This window comes from Macrotis lagotis, chromosome 1, assembly GCF_037893015.1.
Source record: "Macrotis lagotis isolate mMagLag1 chromosome 1, bilby.v1.9.chrom.fasta, whole genome shotgun sequence".
NCBI lineage: Eukaryota > Metazoa > Chordata > Mammalia > Peramelemorphia > Peramelidae > Macrotis > Macrotis lagotis.
Genome location: NC_133658.1, coordinates 766381185 through 766390573, shown reverse-complemented (window position 1 = coordinate 766390573; position 9389 = coordinate 766381185).

Genomic DNA, 9389 nt, shown 5'->3' with positions numbered 1-9389 from the left:
CTTTATAGTGGAGAGTGGAAGTTACATTTTCTCAGTTTTTTTTTAGAATAGTGTTCAGTTTAGTTCTATTATTCTTTCAATTTATATCATTCTAGCCATTATTATGTGTGTTTGCATGTATATTTCCTTTCATTAATTACTTCATTTTGCATCATAAAATGAAACCTTAACTTATCGCATATCACTTATTGCAGTTATCACATCTTCCCGTTTCTTCATATTCTTCATATTTGTCATTTCTTACATCCCAGTAATATTTCTTTATATTTGTATACCACAATTTGTTCATCTACTCCCCTACTTGAGCAACTTAGATACCAAATTTTAAGAGAGAGGTAGACAAAGTATTGTGCCTCTAGGCTGAGGAAAGACCTGGAGACAAGGGGAGATGATTTAGGCCAGAGGTAATAGTTGTCTTTAAATATGTGAAATCCTATCTATTCTTTGTGGTTCTGAAAAGCAGAACTACAGAAAGTACCTTCTAATATTTACTGGGGAAAGATTGAATTCCATCAGACTTATATAACTCAGAAATTTTATAGTTCAGTTAGTCATACCCATTCATTTTGCATGTGGGGAAACTGAGACCCAGAAAGGTTAGATAATTTAAAATTGCATAGGTAGTTACTGACAGAGCATGAACTAAAATCCAGACTCTTCTGTTTTTACAAGGTTTCATCCTGCCACCCAAAGGTTATCTCTGATGCTCTCTGTCATTAAAGTAGCCAAGCAGAGGCTGGATGACAATATAAGGGTTACCATAAAAGGGATTTCAGCATCTTGAAGGGACTTGGGGTAAATGAATTCTATTGTTCCTTCCAAAGCTAAGAGTGGTGATTCTATACAACCTGAATGTAATAACCTTTGAAGTGAAAGACTGATATGGGTTTAAATCCAGGGTTTGTCATTAACTCTCTGTGGGACCATGAGCAAGCCACCTCTCTATAATTCATTTTCCTAATCCATGACATGATCTCTTGATCTTTTTTTTCCACTTTGAGAAATTAGGGTCGTAGAGTGAAAAGGATAGTTTTGGTTCAGAGGACCTGTACTCAAGACCCAGTTCTTCTCTTACTCCATGTGTGACCTTTGGCAAATCATTTAACTACTTTGGGTTTAAGTCTCCTATCTGTAAAAAGAAAGGATTAGATTAGATGGTCTCTCAGGTTCCTTCCAGCTTTGCACCTAGGGTCCTAGATGCTTTGATTCTAAGATTTCATACTTAGGGCACTTGTCATTTTAAGTACAGTATTATTAGTCAAGTGGAAGAGAATGATACTAGGGGATTTTTGTTATACAATGGAAATAACATTTTGATACAGTAGATTGAATTGGGGGAAAAAAATCTGTACCAGGCACTTATCTGACTCCACTTACAGAGTTCACCATGTGACTGGAATAGAACAACCAAATAGGAACAACTGGGGAATTAAAGCAATTAGATGAATTCTCATAATTGAAAATGCCAAAGAATTGAAATCATAGAAATTGCCAGAAGCCAATGTCAGTCTATAGCTTTCATGTTGTACCAGACTTCCTTCAGAGGGAATGCTTATGTTGCTGAGGATTAGAGAACAATATACCAACTCTTCCTTTTGATGGGAAGACAAATTCTCAAAGGGCAGATACAATTTCTCCCATCTGTGTACTGGGAGTCCCTGAGGAACTGGAAACATGGTGATTTTTTTTGATACTATAAAGCATAGCCCATGCCAATATGTTTCCTCACCATTGATATCAATTTGTCAGACTTGACAATCTTTTAGAAAAGGATATTCACTAAGGTGATATAATAAGAATGATTGGTTAAAAAAATCCTCCCTACCTGTGACATGATCTCCAGTTAGTAACATATAGAGTCTGAGGAAAGTGGATTCAAGCTGAGAGAGCATTTGATGCAAAGGGAAATCTTTAGCTCCTTGATGCTATTAAGTATCCTTCTTGTGGGTACTCATAGAATTCCCCAAAATATATAGAATAATTTTATGGCAAGATACTTGTAGAGTCCTGAACCTGTCTTTCCTCATTGTGTCTAGCTTGTCCTTGGTTCCTACTGTGGCCTCTTATACCACTCACTGTTATCCTTAGGAAACTGCTAAGATGAAGCTAAATCCTCTTGTCCCTTCAATATTCACAAGCTTTAGAAAGACCTCCATTTCCGGTGGTTACTTCTCAGGGATGAGTTGGAACTATTAACCTGCTATCCTGACTCATCACTGGATAACAATTTTGGGTTCCAAATCAGCTTGATATTCAACAGAAATGCCACAGGACATGACAAGAGTGCATTGGTTTACTGTCTTCAAATGACTGATAGAAGGATTAAAAAATTGAGGTCTTTTTTACATTTTATTCATACCTCTAATTAACCATCACAAATTCTGGGTGATTGCAAATCCATTCACTTAGATCTCTTATAGTAGATTTCAACAGCTTAACTTTTAATTATAGATTATTTTCTAATTTTTTTAAGTTCAAGTTTGTCTTCCCATTGTAAACCTCATAAGTGGGTAAATCATCACCGTTTACTGTTATTCTTTGAAAAGATGAAATCACAAAGCAAAATTGGACATGTGGTAGGAATTCCCCCCAGTTTTGAATTTTGACTTATTATTTATTTTTCTTTTTGTTTGATTCTTTTCTTTAGGAAGATGAATACTAGATTCATCTGGTTAGGTAAAAATATGTTTTAACCAAAACCTACACAAATGAAGGAATGAGTTAGAAAGAATATGCATTTCTTAACTTGCCAGCATCCATCATCTCACAGGTTGACATAGTAGTTCCACCTTTCAGTCACAGAATGCATTTCAAAATTCAACATTTAGAAAAAACCATTTCTGAAATTGTTGTCACATTTAAGTTTCTACTTGCTTACTCATTTGAACTCTCTGTAAAACCAATTTTATTTTTACCATTTTTTTTTTTACCATTTTTACCATGAGAGGTTGGGAGTTGGGGGGAAAGGATTTTCTTGATATTCTTCCCATTTTGACAGTCAACTAGTATAAGTATACCTTGACATCTTTTCTCAGGGTTCTCTAAGATCCTTTTCCAAGATCCTTCCAAGGTCCCTACAAATAATTCTGCTTCTAATTCTTCTTCTTTTTTGATAAGGTTCTCAAGGGGAATATTGAGACATAGTTTTTCCTAGATTTTAGAAAAGTTCTTAAGCTATCTCAAGGGCAGCTAGGTGGTGAAGTGGATAGAGCACCGGCCCTGGAGTCAGGAGCACCTGAGTTCAAATCTGGCCTCAGACACTTAACAATTACCTAGCTGTGTGGCCTTGGGCAAGCCACTTAAACCCATTGCTTTGCAAAGACCTAAAAAATAAATAAGCTATCTCATGATATTCTTATGGAAAAGATGAAACAACCTGATCAGATGATAATATAATTTGATGAAGGAATAATTGATATGGTTCACTGAGAAGTTGGAAAGGAGTTTCTACTGGAGTGCCTCAGAAATTCTGTTTGGTTTAGTGCTCTTTAATATTTTAAACATTGATTTGATTAAAAACATAGAGATTGTCCTTATCCTATTTTCAGATGACACAAAGGTAATATTGATAGGGAACATACTGAATGACAGTTCAGGATCTATAAACAAGATTTCAATACACTAGAATAAAATTTTATGCTTTTTAAAAAAGCATTTTTACAAATAAATGATAGAGGAGATATGGATAGACAGCAATTTGTCTGAAAAAGATCAAAGGTTTCAGAGGACCGTAAACTCAAAGAGTCACATATTATATGGCAGACAAAAACATTAAGGCCGACTTAGACTACATTAGGAAGTGTATCTTCCAGGACCAGGTTGGTGATAGTCCTGTTGTACTCAGCCCTGGTGCCCAGAATACCTGTATTCTGTCAGTTCTGGGTGCCAGATTTAAGAAAGACAATGATAAAATAGCAAATCTAGAAGAGAGCACTTAGATTGGTGAAGGTTCTACAGTTCATTCCATATAAGGAACAGTGGGAGAAAGTGGAGATGTTTAGTCAGAGGAAGAGAATACTTAGGGCAATAAGACATTTGAAGAACTATCAAATGGAAGAAGGTTTAGACTTCTCTTTGGTCTCAGAGAGCAGAACTAGGAACAATTAGGAGAAGTTTCAATTTCCTAGTATTTAAAATCTTTGTTAACATAATGAGGTTCCTTCAGAAATGGGAGTTCCCTCTCATTGAATATCTTCCAGAAATAATGTAGTAAAGATTTTTTAGTTTAGTCATGGTATTGAATAAGGTGAGAACTGAATTCTAAAGTATAATGATTTCACATTAATGTCTTATCATAGAATAAAATAATACCCAATAGTTTGAAAATTTGGACAGGTTCTATCAAGCTAGAAATCTTTCACTTGATAAATTCACCTAGATAAATTCTGAGGGTTATTCACTAAGCAAGTTGCAATTGGAAGCGTTAGGTTGAAATCCTTTCTTTGTCACTTATTAATGGTGGGAAAGTCATTCAAAAGTCTTAGATCCTCAGTTTCTTTATCTATAAACAACAATAACAAAGAAACAAAGAAATGCCTCCACCTAACTGATGAAATGGAATTTTCTAAAATGTGTGAGAAAGAGAGAGGTTTGTCCTATCCCCCAAGGGGCAGTTTGGAATATTGGGTAGAAGTTTCAAAGAATCAGATTTAAGATTGATGTTAGGAAGAACTGCCTGATAATAAGAACTACTTAAAAGTAGAATGAGTTTCTTAAAAGGTGGTATGTATACCACTTAAAAGGTTAAAGTATGTTATAGTGAAGATTTTGGGGGGGGGATTTTGGTTGGATGAGATGGTTTCTGAGGTCTTCTTTAACTCTGAAGTTCTATGATTCTAAGACATAATTATTAGGCAGATAGTGGTTATGATTATATTTTCTGGGGGGTGGGAGTCATCCAACTATAATATTGCTCTCACATCTAGCTCCTATTCCCTTAGACAGTAAGGACTCCTAACTGTGAAAAGGAAAAAATTGCTTTCATAATTAGATGCTATTTTGGTTATAATTTCCTTGGATTGATTTTCTTTTTAAATTCATGGGTCTGTCAGTGTCTCATTTGGTTGATATTTAAATTCAAATCAAAGTCCAAAACAAGTCATAGGATATCAAACTAAACTAAAGAAGAAAACAGAATAAAAATCTCCACAATCAATGTAGTTGAACAATTCCATTTTAAACCAACTCAGAATGGCAGCTTTATTTCTGAATACTTTTCCCCCTTCCATGCCATTAGAATAAAATCCCACCCCTCTCCCCCCCAAAAAAGGCAGTGAAAAAATATTGAGAAAATATCATATTCCATAGATTCATTTTTCCCTATAAGTTTAAACCTGTCCCAAAATTGTACTGGAAGAATTCCTCAACATATTTGAGTCCTGTCAGTGACAGTTTATCATATATCACTTTTCATTCTAAAATAGCTACCTGAAGATTCCATAACCTTCAGAACAATAGTCCTAGAAAACAGACACATTCACTGGCCTTGGCAAATCCAAATTTGGGTCTCTCTCCCTGGGATTGAACTCAAATTTTTCTGACTCCCAGATAGAAGTCCTTCCTGAAGCATAAACTGGCTGTCATTTAACCTGGTCAAGTTATTTAATCTCTGAGTGTCCTAGGCAATTCTCTAAAACTATCTAGTGCAGAAAAGCTGCAGATATGTATTGGGATGAATGAATGAATGAGGATTTATCCATCTATTACTATGTTCAAAGCATTCTGTTGAGATTAAGAGATGGAAGAAGAAACATAGGTCATTCAGACTCTGTTTTCAAGTTCACCTATGGTAGGAAACACATATAGGTTTCAACTGCATGTCAGAAGCATGTGGCAGTACAATGAATGGTAATGCCTCTTCCTTCATATTGTTTCCTCTAACAAAATCATATCCATTACTGCTGTTGAACTAATTGATAGTGTCAAGGACTTTGGTAGTGAGAACTTTTTCTCTCTGTCTTCCATAGCTGTGGCTATACCACTAGCTTTCTCCAGAGATTGCTTCTCCAGATGATGCCTGGAGTTAAAGTTGGGTAAGGAAGGGCTGGCTGGGCAGGAAGCCAATACTGCTATTCTTTTTTTTTTTTTAAGATTTTTCAAGGCAATGGGGTTAAGTGGCTTGCCCAAGGCCATACAGCTAGGTAATTATTAAGTGTCTGAAATCGGATTTGAACCCAGGTACTCCTGACTCCAAGGCTGGTGCTCTATCCACTGCGCCACATAGCCACCCCCAACACTGCTATTCCTAATGCTCTTGGTTTTAGAATCTTGGACTCTCTTTCCTCACTTATAGCAATGATATCACAGGTCTGAACAGAAAAGCAAAACAAAACCAGGACTGTTATACATAATTATAAGTTTGGAAAAAATACCTACTCAACTATATGCCCCTCTCCTTAAATATGATTGCATATAATTTGGGGAAATGGACCTTAGAAGAAAGTAAATTTAATCCCAAAGGAGACAAGATGTGAAAATCATCACCTTTCAAATGTTCAAGATTCCTCAGAAATCTCAAAATAAAAGTACCACTGACTTTGATGGAATCAGAACATTAAGATCCAAAGGTGTGGGAAGATAAGTAGCCCAGTAGATGAAGTCACAAACCCTGGAGTTAGGAGGACCTGAGTTCAAATCTGCCTTCAGACACTAGTTGTGTGACCTGGACGAGTCACTTAATCTTGATTGCCTCATAAAATAAAAAAAAAAAAGATCCAAAGATGCCTCCTTTCTATGTATCCAGAATATTAACGTCAGAGGGAAAGGGAGAATGTAATCTAATATTTACCTCTGAAAAATTGGAAGAAAATTCAGGGAAAACATTATTATAATATATACTTTTTAGAAATGGAATTTAGGGAGCATAAAGGCTTTCCTATTCTGTAATAGTCCAATGAATGTGGGAAATCATCCATTATTTTAAAGAAATCAAATTTATTTTTTTGAACAAATGACATCTTTCAGGGACTAATAGTCTTATCTACAGACATTTATGAAAATTTCCACTAGGGGAGTTTTAGCTTGAATGTGTTTTTTGTGGGGTCTGTAGCAGAAAAAGTGGGTAACATTTTTAAAATAGATATTTCCTTTAAGTCAGAAAAATAAACAAACTACCCTGAGAATAAAAAAAATATTGCAATAAAACAAATTAAAACTCAACATGAACATTTTAAGCTAGTCATCCTAAATAGGGTCATGAGATTTAAAAAGCAAGTTTCCAGAGAGGATTTCTGCTATTTAAAAGGGCTAGAAAATTTCATATATTGTATCAAGAAAGTATGTTGCACATTGGATAAATTATTTTATTATCATACACAACCAATGCTTAAAGAATTGGGGTAGATGGAAGATTTGAGATTTGTTGAGTAGGATAAAAAACAACAACAAACAAACTCAACCTAAAGTCCTCATTATATCCATTCCTCTTTCTTTCTATCCCACAATGTCTCCTTTGTCCTGTCACTTCTAGGTTTTTGGGGTTTTTTTTATTTGTTTGGCTGGTTGGGATTTTTTTTTACCCCTATCTTTAGGACTCTTCTCTACTTCTCCCCCAACCAAAAGTACAGGTGGTCTGGGAACCAGAAGGAAAAAAAAAGGCATTCCTAAATTCATAGAAATTTGGAGTTACAGGTAGAGACATCTCATTTCTCTTATTTCTATACCTCAGGTTTATTGACAGGGATACTCCCCCCATGCTATACGGAGTATTTGTATTTGTCCTACCTTTAAAAACAAGTCTACCTGGTAGTGGATTCTTGCTTTTGGGCACCCTTCCCTAGCTTCTAAACTACATTGCCATGCCCAAATTGAGTTCAATGTCAGCCAATGAATGAAACAGGGGCTCCAATATTCACAAAGACACTGGAATGGAAAAGGCATTGCAGATGTCTGCAGCTCTAAATAAGTATTTTACTCCTGGAAGAATTCATTAACCCTAAGGGGTTACCATACCACCCTTTTTGTATTGACCAATATGAATTTATTTCTTCTGTGGAGAAGGAAATACGTTTTTCTATACCTGGAAGGGAGAAAAAAGATATCTCTGGCATTGTAGATAGACCTTAGAAGCCTGCAGAGGAACTAGAGATGTGTAGTTGATGAGAAAGGTTTCAAAGTGAACAACATTTAGTGGTTTAAATTTCTATAACCTTATTTATTAACTTTGTATTTATTTATTTATTTATATTTATAGGAATTTGTTACCTCCACATTAAAATATAATTTCCCTGTGGGTAGGAATTGTTTCATTCTTTCTATTTGTATCCTGACACATACTAAGAATTTAATAAATACTTGTTTTTATAGATAAAGAAATTAGAACTCTTTAGAAGTTAAGTGCGTTATCCACACTTACAAGAATCTTGGTGATGAGCCTGGAACCTGGGGTCTCTCTCCCTTGAATTCCAATGCTTTTAGATCCTAATATTATGCTGCCTCCTTAGTGAATTCACTTTCCTTCAACCCTCAGTCAGCAACAAACAGATCATGAGGATATACTCCTCATGGGGCTCTTCAGAACTTCACAACTCATTCTCTCTGTGACTGTCACCTATATTGAAGGCTTTCTTCTCGATCAGAGGTTCTTAACTTTTGGTGTGTGCAATGGACCCATTTGGCAGTCTGGTAAAGCCTATAGACTCTTCAGAATAACATTTTTAAATGCATAAAATAAAACACATAGAATTATAAAAGAAACTAATTATACTAAAATGAATATATAATTTGTTTTTCTCTTTCAAGGTCACAGATTTCCTGATTTCTATCCAACTGTAATCCCTCACTTTCACTTTCAACTGCCATGAATTTATCTTATTTTTAAAAAATGAGATCTGGAATATTGGGGGGGAGATTCAACCAATAACAATGATTAGAATTTATAATCTATTGGTAGCATTTAAAAAAATACAACTTAGAGCATTGGTCCTTTCCTGATTTTATATTCTCTCTCTCCCAGTGAGATGTGTATAAGAAAGAAGAAAGCAGTGGTTAGGGGAAAAAATACCAAGAACCCAATTAGCAGCTCAAAGGGAGTAATCAATTTGCAACTGTGTGAAGTGGAGATTCCTTTGTGTAAGAGACAAATTACCACATTTGCAAACTGGTAAATAATACAGTTTCTTTAGGATCCAAGGTGGGGTTGGGGAGAGCTGGGAGAGGTGAAGCACAATTGAAATAAGAGATCGAAAAATTATGTATTCTCCTGGAAAAAAAGGGACATTTAAAAAAAAAAGTCTTAATATTATTTACCAGAGTGCACATCTAGAAACGCACAAGAGGAATTAGGTTCTTGGGAAAATATCCAGAGCATTAAACATGAGACCTTTCAGAAAGTAGGTAGATCCTGAATAACTATTTGAACTTTTGACAAGAATAAGGGTGTTCTAGTTAAA